Raw genomic sequence first — 18,989 nt, forward strand, 5'->3', positions numbered from 1 at the left:
AAATTCTCCTGATCCACAGAGTGCTATAGAAAGTCAGATTACTTTCTGGAGTTGAATTGCTGTGTTCCTGAGCCCTGGAAATCCTGGTCAACATCTGTTAGAATTTAGCATGCTCCCAATTGCACTGTAGGAGCCTAATTTAAATATGTTAATGAAGTGTCATGCATCTTGAATGTTCTAGCACTGTATGCTATCAGTCACCATATAAATATCAACGGACATGTATTTTGTATGTTGGGATCCATTAAAACGTTTGAACACATCCCTCTCCATTTCTCTTCCAGACATCGCTGGAGTTTAATATTGAGGCCAATATGTGTGAGACAAACAAAACAAAAAGGTACATTTACAGAGGGAGAGAGGGAAATTAAAGGTTGGATATTAGTGAATTTATGTGAAAGATTTGTGTTAATCCGTGTGTGAAAGGTGTTGAAAATGACTATAGCCAAAAGTTCCAAAATTATGTAATTCCTGGGAGATTTGTATGAATCAAAATTCTTGGATGCTGGCGTCAATGAACAGATTCTAAAATTCTTTCCAACTTACTTCGACATCAAGTTGGTGGTTTTCTCAACACAACCAGTAACATAGTACAAAATACCTAAAAGAAACGATAAAAGTAACATTAAACTTTAAATAACTTAGCTGCTGGACATTCAGATGTCCTGCACTGACTTTCCCTCTGGCCATATTAGCCTTGTCCTCTCTCAGGAACCTTGGCCCCTTGTTGCTCCCATTCTTCAGCTCATTACCTAATCCTTCCCAGACAACTGCATATGCATCACTCTGATTCCCAGCACCTGCTTCAATTTTCCTTTCGGTCTCCTTTCGACTGCCCCATCTCTAAGCTGCACATGCAGAATCTTTCAAGTCTGTGTACACATGACTCTCAGCTGTTCGGATACTAAAGTGCTCTTTACTTCCTCTGCAGATTTTTTCTAAACAGCCTTTTCAACTATTTTATGGTCACCAGAACAAATTCAAAGGCCCTAAACAGTCAGGATCATCAGATGATGTGCACTCCCTATCTCTTGATCGTGGCTGGTGAATTATATCATGGCCTCTGGGCTGGTGTTAATGGTGCAGGGGCATGTGGTGTGCACTCAGACACTATCCAGTCCTCCACCTTCTCAATAGAGAAAGCAGCCAAGCGGGCCAGAGGCTCTCAGCCGTCAACAAGCAGCTCGTTGACAGGAAGACTTTCTTCTCCAGGATTTTCTGGGGTGGGGGGTAGTTTTCTGTCATCCAAGACAGAGGAGGGAAAAACTCATATATTCTTACTAACCCCAGAAGAAAATGTGGCAGGCAGTTATTGTGCCCTGAAAGGCACATGAACCACATTAGTATTATTACTATTTCGTATACTTTACATCCATAACCCAACTGCTTTCACAGTGACAAAAAATTCCAAGGTAATAGTCCTCTTTGTCACCTTTTGAATTTCATCAAGTAAGCCAACTTTTCTGTATTGCTTTCTTGCTTCAACCGGGCAGGCATAGGTTGGTCCTGGAGGCACAGGATGGGGGTCCGGAGCCTAGGGTACCGGTTGTGTACCGTGGAAATCAGAAGCACAACGGGACTTGGGAGTCTTTGTTCACGAATCTCTTAAGGTTAACGTGCAGGTTCAGTCGGCAGTTCGGAAGGCAAATGCAATGTTAGCATTGATGTCGATAGGGCTAGAATAAAAGACCAGGGATGTTCTTCTGAGGCTATATAAGGCTCTGCTCAGTTCCCATTTGGAGTATTGTGAGCAGTTTTGGGCCCCGTATCTAAGGAAGGATGTGCTGGCCTTGGAAAGGGTCCAGAGGAGGTTCACAAGAATGATCTCTCGAATGCAAAACTTGTCGTATAAGGAACGGTTGAGGACTCTGGGTCTGTACTCGTTGCAGTTTTGAAGGATGAGGGGGGATCTTATTGAAACTTACAGGATACTCCGTGGCCTGGAGAGAGTCGACGTGCAGAGAATGTTTCCACTTGGAGGAAAAACTAGAAGCAGAGGACACAATCTCAGACTAAAGGGCCTATCGTTTAAAACAGAGATGAGGAGTAATTTCTTCAGCCAGAGGGTGGTGAATCTGTGGAACTCTTTGCCGCAGAAGGCTGTGGAGGCCAAATCACTGAGTGTCTTTAAAACAGATAGATAGGTTTTTGATCAATAAGGGGATCAGGGGTTATGAGGAGAAGTCAGGAGAATGGGGATGAGTAAAATATCAGCCATGATTGAATGGCAGAGCAGACTCAATGGGCCGAGTGGCCTAATTCTGCTCCTATGTCTTATGGTCTTATGGGTCTGGTGGTAAGGCATTTAACATTATTGTTTTCCTGGTAGGCCAGGTAAGGGCCAGGTTGTGGGATGTGTTGAGAGTTGTGAGGGATCCTCCTGTCTCCCAGAGGAATTAGACGGGGCGGCCTCCTACCCTGCCTTGTACTGGGGCTACCTACACTATCCCATTTAGCCTGACCCAACGGTTGGCAGGGGTGTATGGATGTGAGTGTTCTGGGTCTTCGGGTCCCTCATTTCTGCTTCAAGCTCAGCCTTCTGCTGATGGGGTTCAGCCACTGGCTCACTGCGAATAATAGCACAGTAGGGCCATTAGTTGTAATATAAAAATAATGGTTTGTTTAACGAGTTTAAAAGACTGCAATTTAGACTGGGAGTTCAGATGATAACTGAACCATGTGACTTTCACCCATCCATTACTAGTGTGGAAATGAAGCAGGCTATTTATAACTGGTGCGCTAAGAGAAAGAAATATAAAAGGAAAGCATGAGCTATATATAGAAATGGGGCCTTTTTGTCCTTCTGAATGTTCACTGTTGTCTGCTCCACATGGTTAATAAGGCTGGATAAGAAAGATTGTTGTCCTATTATTGTTCATTTCTTAAAAACAATATTGAATTAAAATTGGCTGTCAGCCTAAATGAACATACGCAGCCCAGATCTTTAAGATCAGGTCACTCTTTTTCATTAGTAACTAAGCTGCTTGGAAAGCTTCTTGAATGTTATGGTGACAAGAATTGCGGTAAAGATTGATTATATTTTGACTTGTTAGAAGAGCTTTCCATAAAATATAATTTTAACTGATTGAGTATTGCAAACCCTGTAATGCAAAACAGAAGGTTAGTTAGTATCATTGAGAGGGTTCAGAATCTGCTCACACATCAGTTGCAGTTTTACAAGGCACAGCAAGCCCATCATTTCAATCTAAAGCCATCTGTAATCTTGTTATGCAAACAGTTAATTTCTTCTGCTGTAACAGTCACAGGCATAGTTTTTTTGTGTATTAAAGGATTATTCATCATTTTACACATAGCTTACTGCGCTGTATTATTCACAGGTGCTAGACTATGACCCTGAGCTATATTAATATGTCACATTGACATTACCAGACAGCAAGTACAGTGCTGCCATTCTCTTGTCCCTTGTCTTTGTTATTAGATACATGGTTCATATACACACTTTTAATTAATTTTACAAACAGCAAAATTGTTCATTATCATGTGCCTATTGTGTAGTTTCTTAAAAAATTGTCTTTTATTTTGCTGAAAGTTAAATACTTTTTTCAAACCACAGCACTTATTGAAATAAAGTTAGAGAATTGTGGAAATACAACGATCAGTCAGCTTCTTTCAAGAGAAAGAGTTATACTGGCATCTACCTGGCAATGTGGAAAATTTCCCAGGCATGACCTATCCACAAAAAGCATGAAATACAATCTAGCCAATTACCGCTCTATCAGTCTATTCTCGATTGATCAGCAAATTGATGGAAGGTGTCATCGACAATGCAATCAAGCGGCACTTGCTCACCAATAGCCTGCTCACTGACATCCACTGGATTCCTCCTGGGTCACTCAGCTCCTGACTTCACTACAACCTTGGTCTAAATATGAACAAAAGAGTTGAACTCAAGAGGCAAGATGAAAGTGGCTGCTCTTGACATCAAGGCTGCATTTGACATAGGGCCCTGACAAAATTGAGTCATTGGGAATAAGATGGAAAAATGTTCAGTGGTTGGAGTCATACCAAACACAAAGGTTCTGGTTGTTGGAGGTCAGACATCTCAGCACTGGGATATCACTATGGAAGTTCCTCAGAGTAGTGTCCTAGATCCAATCATCTTCAACTGCTTCATCAATGACCTTCCGCCCAACATGAGGTCAGAAGTGGGGGTGTTCCCGGATGACTGCAAAATGTTCAGCACCATTTGTGTCTCCTCAAATACTGAAGGAATATGTATCCGTATGCAGCAAGACCTGGATAACACTTGGGCTGATAAATGGCAAGTAACATTTGCGCCACACAGTGTCAAGTGTCAAGCAATGACCATCTACAACGAGAGAATCTAGCCATCTATCTTGACATTCAATGGCATTACCATCACTGAATCCTCCACTATCAACACCTTGGAGGTTAGTTACGATTGACCAGAAACTGAACTGAATTAGCCATATAATTACTGTGGCAACAAGAGCAGGTCAGAGGCTGGGAATTCTGTGATCATTAACTCACTTCCTAACTCACCAAAGCCTGTACACCATCCACAAGACACAAGTTAGTAGTGTAATGGAATACTCTCCACTTGATTGGATGAATGTAGCTCCAACAACGCTCACGAAGCTGGACAGCATTTAGCAAAGCACCCTGCTTGATTGGCCTTCCATCCACCAACTTCAACATTCACTCCCTCCACTGCCGATGCACAGTGACAGCAGTGTGTACCATCTACAAGACTCACTGCAGCAGCTCAGCAAGCCATCTTTGACAGTACCTTCCAAACCTTCGACCTCTACTGTCTAGAAGGATAAAGGCATCAGGTGCATGAGAAAAAAACATCATGTGCAGGTTCCCCTCCAAGCTACTCCCTATTCTGACTTGGAATTGTATCACTGTTCATTTACTGTCGCTGGGTCAAAATCCTGGAAATCCCTTCCTAGCAGCACTCTGGGTGTACCAACACCACATGGACTACAGCGGTTCAAGAAGGCAGCTCACTACCACCTTCTCAAATACGATTAAGGATGGGCAATGAATGCTGGCCTAGCCAGTGACACTGACATCCCATGAAAAGCTTTTTAAAATATTGATGTTTCAGGTGTATAAGCCTTCTTTTATAAGGGTATAAAATATGTTTTGTCATAATAGATGCAGATTGCCCCGTTGTGTATTTCCAGCATTTTCTCTTTTTGTTGGTAGTTTTCACTCCTCACCAACCTATGTGTGCAGAGAACAGAAAGAGCTAGTCTAGAAATATTGATAATCCTAAAATAACTACCTACAATTCACTTAAAATTTTTTTTTAGAGTACTGATGTACCATCAATTGGATGCGAGACACGATGAAGGTCCAAACTTAGGCTTTAATCAGCTAGATGTTAGCCCAGTGGTTGACTACAGTGTAAGGCTGACTGCCGGGAACTCTGGGTACTTATACCCCGCCTCGGAGGCGGGGTCTACTAGCCTCTCGACCAATTGGTGAGCAGTCACATAACTAGTCCCCGCCAATCAACTGAGAGGCACATGACCAGCCAGAGCCAATGGGAAACCAGTGCTCTGCACCAATGGCAGTGCTCCCATTCATACCACCACAAGTACCCAATTATTCTTTTCCCAATTAAGGGGCAATTTAGTGTGGCCAATCCTAACCTGCACATCTTTGGGTTGTGGGGGTGAAATCCACAGAGAGAATGTGCAAACTTCACACAGGCAGCGACCCGGGGCCGGGATCAAATCCAGGTCCTCAGCGCCACAGGCAGCAGTGCTAACCACCGTGCCGCCCCTACAATTCACAATTAAGTTATATAACACAACAGAAGCAATAGTTCCTGAATAGGCCAGACTAATGTTTTCTCACATATTCAAGAAGAAGGGTTTTAAAATCAGAAACAGGACTGATAAGAACTCATGATCTTGGGGATAATATTAGCACAGGTAGAAGACTGTTTAACTAACAGGAAATAGTTGGGATAAATGGGTCATATTCAACTTGCCAAACTGTAAGTAGTGAAATGCCATAAGGATCAGCAACGAGGCCTCAACTATTTACACTCACTGGGTTGGTTTTCACCCCGCCGCAACACCCTACCCCCAACCCCGGGGAGTGTCTTGTGGCAGTGGAGGTGGCCCGCTATTGGCTGGCAGTGGAATCCTCCGGTCCCATCACTGTCAATGAGACTCGCTGATGTTCCCACCCTCCGCCACCAGGGAATGCACAGTGGCAGATCATTATCAGCAGGAATGGCCGGAAAACCCCACTCTATTTTCTTTTTAAATTTAGAGTACCCAATTCTTTTTTTTTTCAATTAAGAGGCAATTTAGCGTGGCCAATCCACCTATCTTGCACATCTTTGGGTTGTGGGGATGAGACCCACTCAGACGCGGGGAAATGGGCAAACCTCACACAGATAGTAACCCGGGATCGAACCCGGGTCCTCAGTACCGTGAGGTAGCAGTGCTAACCACTGTACCACCGTGCCCCCTCCAAAGATGGAGAGTATTATTAAATACAATATTGCAAGGATGTAGTACATTCTTATCAGCTCCTGTTACCCTTCTGGGTGTTGATATTTAAATTGCAATTCTCCTTCAAACCCTAACTTCAAGACAGAGCTGATACAAATATCAAATAGTCCACCAGAGCAGGTATTGCGTGAAGATTTTAAATCAGGTTCCTGAGTTGGTATTGAAATCATGAGGACATGGTAATAGCCATCACAGCTAGGATGATCAACGCATATGTAAATATTTGTAATTTAGAACTTCACCCTGGCACTTGTGGATGTTTAGCAGCGTTGTGGGTACAATATTGTATGTCATTGACCCTCCTGAGTACCTAAAATGTCTCACAATTGGACCTCTGAAGGATCAGATGACACATATTTGGTCTCCTCGCTGCCTATAAGACCATAAGACATAGGAGTAGAAGTAGACTATTCAGCTAATTGAGTCTGCTCTGCCATTCAATGAGATCATGACTGATCTGATATGATAACCCGGTCAGTATAATGAGAATAACATCCAGTAGTGGCAAAAGAGGATGCTTCCTTGACAGTGGACTTCTCCAATCTGAGCCCAAGCATGGTTTTTGGCTTCTGCAGTGGTTGGAAATTATTTATTTGCAAAGTAAAAAATACTGGGCTGGACTCTCCGTTCCTGAGTCTAAGTGCTGACGGCAACGGAGGATCCATGGAGTTCCACGTCGGATAAATCGGCGCCACACCTGCACCGATTCTGCTACTGGTGTTGGGCTAGCATCGGCGTTGCGTGGAACACCTACAGAACACACGAAGAACGGTGCGGGAATCTTGGGTCCATGATGGACATGTGCAGGGCTAACAAGCTGCAGCTGCACGTACACTATAAAACCCCACACACACACCTATCGTCCTAGAAAGATGGTGCCGGTTATGCTGGACCACGTTCCCATCCACCCCGACCCTACAACCCACCACCTGGCCACCCTCCACTACTCCTCCCAGACCTGGCAGAAGCCTCCCGGTCAACGGAACGCCTGTTGGCGAAGTATGGCTTTGTTGGACACTCTCTGTACACCCTCTCTCTCTCTCTGCAGTCACCATGCCAGACATTTGAGAGCACACATTGGCACAATATGTGGATATTGTAAAGCATATAAAGGGTTAATGTAATGTTACTACTCTGGTCACTAGATGGTGCTATAGAGCAACCATATAATTATCACGGGCGGGATACTCCGACCCACCGCCAGGTCGGAGAATCGCCGGGGGTCGGCATGAATTCCGCTCCCGCCGTCCTCCAAATTCTCCGGCCCTCCAAAAGCCAGCAAGGCGTGAGTCACGCCGCCCGCCTCAGAGAATGGCAGGGACCAGCGCGACTCAATAGGCCCCGGGGCAGCCCGAATTCTCAGGCCCACGATAGGCCGAAATCCCACTGGTTTTTTGCTGGTCCCGCCGGCATGGATCAGACTAGGTCCCTTACCGGCGGGACCTGGCGGCGCGGCGGGCTCTGGGGTCCTGGGGGAGGGGCGCGGGGTGATCTGGCCCCGGGGGTACCCCACTGTGGCCTGGCCCGCGATCAGGGCCCACCGAGCCGCGGGCGGGCCGGTGAAGTGGGGCCACTCTTTTCCTACGCGTCGACCGTGTCAGTCTCCACGATGGCCGATGCATAGGTGACCCCCCCCCCCCCCCCCCGCGCATGCACTGGGATGGCGTCAGCAGCTGCTGACGCTCACAGGCATGCGCGGACTTGCGCCGGCCGGCGGAGTCCCTTCGGCCCCGGCTGGCGTGGCGCCAAAGGCCTTCCACGCCGGCTGGCGGGGCACAAACCTCTCCGGCCTAGCCCCTGAAGGTGCGGAGGATTCCACACCTTTGGGGCGGGCCGACGCCGGAGTGGTTCATGCCACTCTGTCCCGCCGGCATCCCCCGCCCCGCCGGGTACGGGAGAATCCCGCCCCACATGCCTCCTTGACTTCTGGGAGATAGATGTAGTTTGATGGAGAGAGTGGAAGAGAGCAAGATAGAGTAATTGTGAGATACTTGAACGAATGGTATAGTTAATAGTTTTAAAAAATAATAATTTTTATTCAAATTTTCACAAAATATCAATAACAGAAAATACTAAGAACAGGAAGAATAACCCCCCCCCCCCCCCCATGTATACAAATAATTTTTTATTGAAATTTTTTGAAAAATATATATCAACAAAACAATACAATAATAATAACAATAACAATAATAAACACCCCCCGGCACCCGTAACAACGCATATAACAAACCCCCCACCCCCCCCAACTCCAATAAACAACAGAATAAATTAACAATAAGCAAATGAATTTAAACACTATCCCCCTAACCCCCCCCCCCCTTTACCCCGAGTTGCTGCTGCTGCTGACCTAGTACCTTATTGTTGAGCCAGAAAGTCGAGGAAAGGCTGCCACCTCCTAAAGAACCCTTCTATCGACCCCCTCAGGGAGACCTTGACCCTTTCCAACTTAATGAATCTCGCCATGTCATTAATACAGGTCTCCACACTCGGAGGTCTCGCATATTTCCACTGCAGCAAGATCCTCCGCCGGGCTACTAGGGACGCAAAGGCCAAGACATTGGCCTCTTTCGCCTCCTGCACTCCCGGCTCCACCCCAACCCCAAATATCGCGAGTCCCCAACCTGGCTTGACCCTGGATCCCACCACCCTCGACACCATCCCTGTCACCCCCTTCCAGAACTCCTCCAGTGCCGGGCATGCCCAGAACATATGGGCATGGTTCGCTGGACTCCCCAAACACCTGACGCACCTGTCTTCGCCCCCAAAGAACCTACTCATCCTAGATCCGGACATGTGGGCCCGGTGCAGCACCTTGAACTGGATGAGACTAAGCCTCGTACATGAAGAGGAGGAGTTCACCCTCTCCAGGGCGTCCGCCCATGTCCCCTCCTCAATCTGCTTCCCCAGCTCCACCTCCCACTTAGCCTTCAGCTCCTCTAACGACGCCTCTCCCACCTCCTGCATTACCTGATAGATGTCAGACACCTTCCCATCCCCGACCCACACCCCCAAAAGCACCCTATCCCTTACCCCCCGCGGGGGCAGCAAAGGGAACCCCTCCACCTGTCGCCTAGCAAACGCCTTGACCTGAAGGTACCTGAACATATTCACCCGGGGGGAGCTCAAACTTTTCCTCCAGTTCACCCAGGCTCGCGAACCTCCCGTCAATAAACAGGTCTCCCAGCTTCCTAATGCCCGCCCTGTTCCACCCCAGGAACCCGCCATCCATGTTCCCTGGGACAAACCGGTGGTTCCCCCGCAGCGGGGCCTCCACCGAGCCCCCCACATCCCCCCTGTGTCGCCTCCACTGCCCCCAAATTTTGAGGGTGGCCGCCACCACCGGGCTCGTGGTGTACTTCGTTGGATGGAGCGGCAACGGGGCCGTTACCAGTGCCTTCAGGCTCGTGCCTCCGCAGGACGCCATCTCCATCCTTTTCCATGCTGCCCCCTCCCCCTCCATTACCCACTTGCGTACCATCGAGACATTGGCCGCCCAATAGTACCCAGAGAGGTTGGGCAGCGCCAGCCCCCCTCTATCCCTGCCCCGCTCCAAAAAGACCCTCCTTACCCTCGGAGTCCCATGCGCCCAAACAAATCCCAGAATGCTGCTGTTCACCCTCCTAAAAAAGGCCCTCGGAACGAAAATGGGGAGGCACTGAAACAAAAACAAAAACCTCGGAAGCACCGTCATTTTAACGGACTGTACCCGCCAACGACAACGGCAGCATGTCCCACCTTTTAAATTCCTCCTCCATCTGCTCCACCAAACTAGTAAAATTGAGCTTGTGCAGAGTCCCCCAGCTCCTAGCCACCTGAGCCCCCAGGTACCTAAAACTCCTCACTGCCCTCTTTAGCGGGAGCTTACCAATCCCCTCCTCCTGATCTCCCAGGTGCACGACAAACAGCTCACTCTTGCCCAGGTTCAATTTATATCCCGAGAAACTCCCGAACTCAGCAAGAATCTCCATCGCCTCCGGCATTCCCCCCACCGGGTCTGCTACATACAACAGCAAGTCGTCCGCATACAGCGACACTCGGTGCTCCTCCCCCCCTCGCACCAAAACCCTCCACCTCCTCGACTCCCTGAGAGCCGTGGCAAGAGGTTCTATTGAAAAGCAAGGGGGGCAGGGGGCACCTCTGCCTCGTCCTACGGTGGAGCCTGAAGTACTCGGACCTCCTCCCATTTGTCGCTACACTCGCCATCGGGGCCTCGTACAGCAATCTCACCCATTTAATAAACCCCACCCCAAACCCGAACCTTTCCAACACCTCCCACAAGTACCCCCACTCAACCCTGTCAAAGGCCTTCTCCGCATCCAATGCCACCACAATCTCCGCCTCTCCTTCTGCTGCCGGCATCATTATCACATTTAGCAGCCTTCGCACGTTAGTGTTCAGCTGCCTCCCCTTCACAAAATCCGTCTGATCTTCATGTATCACCCTTGGCACACAGTCCTCTATTCTAGTGGCCAAGATCTTCGCCAGCAACTTGGCGTCTACATTCAGCAGTGAAATCGGCCTGTGTGAACCGCACTGCAAGGGGTCCTTATCACGCTTCAGGATCAGGGAGATTAGTGCCCGAGACATCGTCGTGGGCAGAACACCCCCTCCCATGCCTCGTTAAAGATCCTGACCAGCAGGGGGCCTAGCAGGTCCGCATATTTCTTATAAAATTCAACCGGGAACCCATCCGGTCCCGGCGCCTTCCCCGACTGCATGTGGCCAATCCCACTGACCAGCTCCTCCAACTCGATCGGCGCCCCCAGTCCCTCCACTTGCTCCTCCTGCACCCTTGGAAATCGGAGCCTGTCCAAAAAATTCTCCATTCCCCCTCCCACCGCCGGCTGCTCCGACCGGTACAGTTCCCTATAGAAGTCCCTAAAGACCTCATTGACCTCTGCCCCCTGCCGCACCACATTCCCATCTCTATCCTTCACTCCACCAATCTCTCTAGCTGTGTCCCGCTTACGCAGCTGGTGCGCAAGCATCCTGCTCACCTTCTCTCCATACTCATAGACCGCTCCCTGCGCCTTCCTCCACTGTGTCTCCGCCTTTCTGGTGGTCAATAAATCAAACTTGGCCTGCAGGCTATGCCGTTCCCCCAGCAATCCCTCCTCCGGGGCCTCCGCGTACCTCCTATCCACACTCAACAGCTCCTCCAGCAGTTTCTCCCTCTCCCTCCTCTCCCCCCTCTCCCTATGGGCTCGGATGGAGATCAGCTACCCCTAATCACTGCCTTCAGAGCCTCCCACACCATCCCCACCTGGACCTCCCCAGTATCATTGACCTCGAAGTACCTCTCGATATATCCCCGAACCCTCCAACACACCTCCTCATCAGCCAACAACCCCACGTCCAGACGCCAAAGCGGGCGCTGGTCCCACGCCTCCCCCATCTCCAAATCCACCCAATGCGGAGCATGGTCCGAAATCGCAATAGCCGAATATTCGGCCTCCTCCACCCTCGGGAGCAGTCCCCTGGTCAGAACAAAGAAATCAATGCGGGAATAAATCCTGTGCACATGGGAGAAAAAGGAGTACTCCCGAGCCCTCGGCCTCCCGAACCTCCAGGGATCCACTCCTCCCATCTGGTCCATAAACCCCCTCAATACCTTGGCCGCCGCTGGCCTCCTGCCTGTCCTTGAACTAGAACGATCCAGTAGTGGATCCAGCACCATATTGAAGTCCCCCCCCCATGACCAAGCCCCCCACCCCCAGGCCAGGAATGCGGCCCAACATACACCTCATGAAACCAGCATCATCCCAATTTGGGGCATACACATTAACCAACACCACCCTCTCCCCCTGCAGCTTACCGCTCACCATCAGATATCTGCCGCCACTATCAGCCGCCACCTCAGACGCCACAAACGCCACCCTCTTCCCCACCAGGATCGGCACCCCCCAGTTCTTCGAGTCGAGCCCTGAGTGGAAAACCTGCCCCACCCACCCCTTCCTCAGACGGACCTGGTCCCCCACCTTCAGGTGGGTCTCCTGGAGCATGGCCACGTCCGCCTTCAGCCCCTTCAGATGTGAAAACACCCGGGCCCACTTAACCGGCCCATTCAACCCCCTCACGTTCCACGTAATTAGCCGGATCAGGGGGCACCCCGCCCCCCGCCCCCCTCCCCCGTCGACTAGCCATAACCCATCGACTGCTCGCCCCTGGCCATCACCCATTCGGCCCGTTTCCCACGGCGATAGAACCTCACCCCGACCCCCCGAACTCCTCCCTAGCCAATCCAGCAGCAACCCGGTATCTCCCCCCCCCCCCCCCCCCCCCCCCCCCCCCCGGTCAGGCTAGGACCCCTCATAGCCGCGACTCTCCCTCCACTGTACTCCCGTGAGCCAGCTGACTTCTGCTCCCGCTCTAACTCCGACCCCTCCCGATATGAGGCCCCCCCTCCTCCCCTGCATCAGCTCCTGGGCACCGCTTCAGCGCGGGAAACCCGGTCTAATAGCCACGCCCCTCGCCACCAGCTCCACCCCCTCGTCCCGCAGCGCGGGAAACCAGAGAAAAGCCCGCGCTTTCACACTGCCCCACCCCACCAACGCAGCTCCCAAACCGCAGTCCCAACCCAACCACCAACTTCATACAAACAAAGACACAGATCAACCACAAACCCCAGTAAACCCCCTTAGAACACGAAACCATAACCCACATCATCCGAAAGCGAGAGAAAAAACAAAGACAAACAGAATAACCCGCTACAGCATAAACAATGATACATGAATAGAATAGTAAAACTCCCACAGCCCCCAATCTTTAGTTCAAGTCCAGCTTTTCAGCCTGCACAAAGGCCCACGCTTCCTCCGGGGTCTCAAAGTTGTGATGCCGGCCCTTGTAGGTGACCCACAGGCGCGCAGGCGGCAACATGCCGAACTTCACCTGCTTTACATGGAGCACCGCCTTCGTCCAGTTAAACCCGGCTCTCCGCTTGGCCACCTCTGCACTCCAGTCCTGGTAGATACGCACTACCGAATTCTCCCACTTACTGCTCCTCACCTTCTTGGTCCATCGGAGAACACACTCCCGGTCGCTGAATCGATGGAGCCTCACCAGCACCGCCCGCGGGGGTTCATTCGCCTTAGGCCGCCTGGCCAGCACTCTGTGGGCCCCCTCCAGCTCCAGGGGCAGATGGAAGGATCCTGCCCCCACCAGCGAGTTCAACATCACGGCCACATAGGCCGGCAGGTCCGACCCCTCCAACCCCTCCTCGAGGCCCAGGATCCGCAGGTTCTTCCTCCGTGACCGAAGCTCCATCTCCTCAAACCGATCTTGCCACTTTTTATGAAGTGCCTCATGTATCTCCACCTTCCCCACGAGGGCCGAAACCTCCTCCTCGCGCTCAGAGGCCTTCTGCTGCAACTCGAGTATCGCTGCACCCTGGGTTGTCTGGGTCTCCAGCAGCTTACTCGTCGTCACCTTCAGGGATTCCAGCAACTCCCCTTTCAGCTCCGTGAAATAGCGCAGAAGGGCCGCCTGCTGCTCCTCAGCCCACTGCCTCCACTCCACAGGGGCTCCACCGGCCGCCGTTTTGTCCACCTTCCCCCGCTTTTCCAGGGGAGCTGCTGCCGTTTTTCTCCTCGCCCCACTTCGAGTCCGAACCATAAATCCCGGGGGGTTTTGTTCCAGACCCCTTTATCCACCGGGAATCGTCAAATCAGCGCCGTTTGGGGCTCTTAAAAGAGCCCACAAGTCCTTTTAAAGCGGGAGCTGCCGAATGTGCGGCTTAGCTCCGCATAGCCGCAACCGGAAGTCCCCCCCCCCATGTATACAAAAAAGAAGAAATAAATTAATGCCCGTCATTAGCAAAGAACAAATATACACGTCCTTCCAGCCCAAAGCAAAAAGACGCCCCCCCCGGGGTTGCTGTTGCTGCTGGCGTTTTTTCTACCGTTCTGCCAGGAAACCCCTGCACTGATCCCCTTAGGGCAAATTTCACCCTCCCCAATTTAATAAACCCCGCCATATTGTTGATCCAGGCCTCCACACTTGGGTGCCTCGCATCCTTCCACTGAAGAAGAATCCTCCGCCGGGCTACTAGGGACGCAAAGGCCAGAATGCCAGCCTCTTTCACCTCCTGCACTCCAGGCTCCTCTGCAACCCCAAATATTGCGAGCCCCCAGCCCGGTTTGATCCTGGATCCTACCACCCTCGACACCGTCCTTGCTACGCCCTTCCAAAATTCCCCCAGCGCTGGGCATGCCCAGAACATATGGGCATGGTTTGCTGGGCTCCTTGAGCACCTAATACACCTGTCCTCACTCCCAAAGAACCGGCTCATCCTTGTCCCGGTCATGTGAGCCCTGTGCAGCACCTTAAACTGTATGAGGCTAAGCCTCGCACAAGAAGAGGAGGAGTTCACCCTTCCTATGGCGTCCGCCCACGTCCCCTCCTCAATCTCCTCACATAGCTCCTCCTCCCATTTACCCTGCAGCTCCTCCATCGAGGCCTCGTCTACCTCCCGCATCACTTGGTACGTTGCCGAGATCTTCCCCTTTCCAACCCACACCCCCGAGAGCACCCTGTCCTGGACCCCGCGCAGCGGCAACAGTGGGAACTCCGCCACTTGCCGCCTGACAAACGCCCTTACCTGCCTGTACCTAAAGGTGTTCCCCAGGAGGAGCCCAAACTTCCCTTCCAGCTCACCCAGGCTCGCAAACTTCCCGTCGACAAACAGGTCCCTCAACCTCCTAACACCTGCCCTGTGCCAACTCAGGAACCCGCCATCAATTCTCCCAGGGACAAACCGGTGGTTCCCCCGTATCGGGGACCCCATCGAGGCCCCCACCTCCCCCCTGTGCCGTCTCCATTGCCCCCAAATTTTGAGGGTAGCCGCCACCACCGGGCCCGTGGTATACCTCGTTGGAGGGAGCGGCAGCGGCGCCGTAACCAGCGCCTCCAGGCTCGTGCCCACACAGGACGCCATCTCCATCCTCTTCCATGCTGCCCCTTCCCCGTCCATACCCACTTACGCACCATCGCTGCGTTGGCAGCCCAATAATACCCACAGAGGTTGGGTTGCGCCAGCCCCCCCCCCCCCCCCCCCCCCCTCCCTGCCCCGCTCCAAGAACACCCTTCTCACCCTCGGGATCCCGTGCGCCCACACAAACCCCGTAATGCTCCTGTTAACCCGCCTGAAAAAGGCCTTCGGGATAAGGATGGGAAGGCACTGGAACAGGAACAGAAATCTCGGGAGCACCGTCATCTTGACTGACTGCACCCTACCCACCAGAGACAGCGGCAACATGTCCCATCTCTTAAACTCCTCCTCCATTTCCTCCACCAGCCTTGTGAGGTTAAGCTTATGCAAGGCCCCCCAGCTCCTGGCCACCTGGACCCCCAAGTACCTAAAGCTCCTCTCCGCCCTTTTTAGTGGGAGCCTACCAATCCCCCCCTCCTGGTCCCCCGGGTGTACAATAAACAGCTCGCTCTTCCCCAAGTTGAGCTTGTACCCCGTGAAATCCCCAAATTCCCGGAGAATCCTCATCACCTCTGGCATTCCACCCACCGGGTCCGCCACATACAATAGGCCATCCGCATAGAGCGACACTCGGTGCTCCTCCCCACCCCGCACCAGCCCTCTCCAGTTCCTCGACTTCCTCAGCGCCATGGCCAGGGGTTCAATTGCCAGCGCAAAAAGCAGGGGGGACAAGGGACATCCCTGCCTCGTCCCTCGGTATAACCGAAAACACTCTGACCTCCTCCTATTCATGGCCACGCTCGCCATCGGGGCCTCATATAACAGACTCACCCACCTGACAAACCTCTCCCCAAACCCGAACCTTTCCAGCACCTCCCACAAGTACCCCCACTCAACCCTATCAAAGGCCTACTCAGCGTCCAACGCCACCACGATCTCCTCCTCTCCTTCTACCGCCGGCATCATTATAACATTTAAGAGCCTCCGTATGTTAGTGTTCAGCTGCCTCCCCTTCACGAACCCCTTTTGATCCTCGTGGATAACCTGCGGCATACAGTCCTCTATCCTCGTGGCTAAAGTCTTCGCCAACAGCTTGGCGTCTACATTTAAGAGTGAGATCGGCCTGTATGACCCATACTGCAGGGGATCCTTGTCCCCCCGCTGAGCCCGTTCCCCACGGCGACAGACCACCATCCCGTCCCCCTCTACATGCTCCAGCTCCTTCTCGGCCATTCCAGCAGCAACCCAGTACCTCCCCCTATTTCCCCCCCCCAAGCCTCCCCCCCCAAGCTAGGGACCCCCTAGCTGCGTAACCCATTCCATTGTACTTCCGTAAGTCAGCTGACTCCTGCTGACCCCGGCTGCTCCAGCCACCTCAATGACCTTCCACAGTGCAACACAACCACCGCGCCCCCCCCCCCCCCCCCCCCCCCCGGCAGTGCCGGCCCCGCCCACTGCTCCTCCAGCACGGGAGAGAAGCTTGCGCTTCCATCCGGAGCCCCGCCCCCCGACCCAGCACGCGGGAAAAGACGGGCACATGACCCATCAGGACCGCGAACCACTCCCAAACTCTCAACCAGTGAAAAACAAAACAGACGTGACAAAACACCCAAGTAAACAGATAACAGTCCCAAAAAAGCGAAAAAGCAGAACAGCAAAAAGACATCATCAAATAGAACCGATAAAAGCGAAAGGATACCAAAGAGGACAAAGCCTCCGGGCTGTGTACACCATTCCCCAGCCCCCAGTCCTCAGTTCAAATCCAGCTTCTCTGCCTTGACGAAAGCCCAGGCCTCCTCCGGAGAGTCAAAGTAGAGCTGGCGGTCTTTATAAGTGACCCAGAGGCGTGCCGGCTGTAACAGGCCAAACTTGACCCCCTTCTTGTGGAGCACTGCCTTCGTCCGATTAAAACCAGCCCTTCTCTTTGCCACATCCGCACTCCAGTCCTGGTAGATCCTGATCTCCGCTTTCTCCCACTTACAACTCCTCTCCTTCTTCGCCCATCTCAGCACACACTCACGGGCGACGAAGCGGTGAAAACGGACCAGCACCGCCCGAGGCGGCTTGTTTGGCCTGGGTTTCCTCAGCAGCACCCAATGGGCACCCTCCAGCTCCAAGGGTCCCTGGAATGACCCCGCGCCCATTAGCGAGTTCAGCATCATAGCCACATAGGCCCCCAAATCCGAACCTTCCAGCCCCTCTGGGAGACCTAGAATCCGCAGGTTCTTCCGACGGGCGCGGTTCTCCATCTCCTCCATCCTCGCTGACCACTTTTTGTGGAGCACCTCGTGCGACTCCACCTTCACTGCCAGGCCCAGGAGTTCGTCCTCGCTCTCCGAGGCCTTTTGCCAAAGCTCTCGGATCTCCGCACCCTGAGCCGTCTGGGTCGCCATGAGCTTGTCTAGGGAGGCCTTAAGTGGTTCCAGGATCTCTGCCTTCAGCTCCCTGAAGGAGCGCTGAAGCAGCTCCTGCTGCTCCTGCGCCCACTGCTGCCATGCTGCTGCTTCCCCGCCAGCCGCCATCTTGCCTTTCCTGCCTCGCACCTTTCTCTGCTCCAAAGCCGATTTTTTTACCTCTCCGCTCCTGATCCAGGCCATCCACCGGTGGAAAATCTTAGAGGAAGTGTTCCCACACGGGGAAAAGTCCATACAGTACCGCTACGGGCCCTTAAAAGAGCCCAAAAGACCGAAAATAGCGGGAGCTACCGAACGTGCGGCTTAGCTCCGCATCACCGCAACCGGAAGTCGGTATAGTTAATAGTGTCGATATGTAGTGTAATCTTTACTTAACTAGTTCCTTAGCAATATGTTCGAATCTAATTCAGTGTACTGTAATAAAGTAGCTTTGTTTATTAAACACAGCTTGCTGTACTTTGTTCACACTAGAACCTTCACCATCCTGAAAGAACTAAATCAAAGATCACGACATACGTGGATGTGCTGTCGGGAACTCAGCGGATCGGAGGTGGAGCATCGCGGGTGGGCCCGATAATGAGATGCAAACGCGGTTGCAACTACGCGTGGCGCAATGACGCCGTTTTGAAGGGGACGGAGCATCGCGATTCAAACCAGTGCCTGCCGCAATTTTGGCATCGGGAGCTATACTCCGCCGGATCGCCGCTCCCAATTTCGGCGTCGGGCAACGTAGAATCCCGTCCAGTAGGTTTAATCTCTTTTACTTATAATGATAATTGCACTGGAATTCAGGCACATTTTCAAAGAACGAACGTGTATAGTTGAAATAATAATTGAAAGGATTTCTACACGTAATTTAGATGCTAGGAAGACAGTTATGGTAATGCATTCAGCATGATTTATAACACTACAATTTAAAGCTACTTATTGTGCAGGGGAAATACATAGAATATGGATATAATTGAGTTACCAGCTGTGGAGGACTCCATATGCTTCATCCCATCACATATTGTTCAGATTCATACAGTATTGTCTTCCAGCAAGTTAGAGCTTTCTTTGGTGACATTAAGAGCATTTTGTCATTGGGCAGCATGTGGTTTTGGGACCAATTGGAGGTTAAAGCTCGCA

The 18,989-nt window shown here is 51.8% G+C and overlaps 1 long non-coding RNA gene across 2 annotated transcripts in view; it reads left to right on the forward strand.

Moving 5' to 3' along the window:
• The window catches only part of LOC119970291, a 132,619-nt gene that overhangs the window by 26,279 nt on the left and 87,351 nt on the right, over positions 1-18,989 (forward strand). For both annotated transcript variants that reach the window (XR_005461579.1, XR_005461578.1), the window contains exon 2: positions 18,333-18,605. This is a non-coding gene — a long non-coding RNA (uncharacterized LOC119970291). The remainder of the gene's footprint in view (positions 1-18,332; positions 18,606-18,989) is intronic.

Source organism: Scyliorhinus canicula, chromosome 8, assembly GCF_902713615.1.
Source record: "Scyliorhinus canicula chromosome 8, sScyCan1.1, whole genome shotgun sequence".
NCBI lineage: Eukaryota > Metazoa > Chordata > Chondrichthyes > Carcharhiniformes > Scyliorhinidae > Scyliorhinus > Scyliorhinus canicula.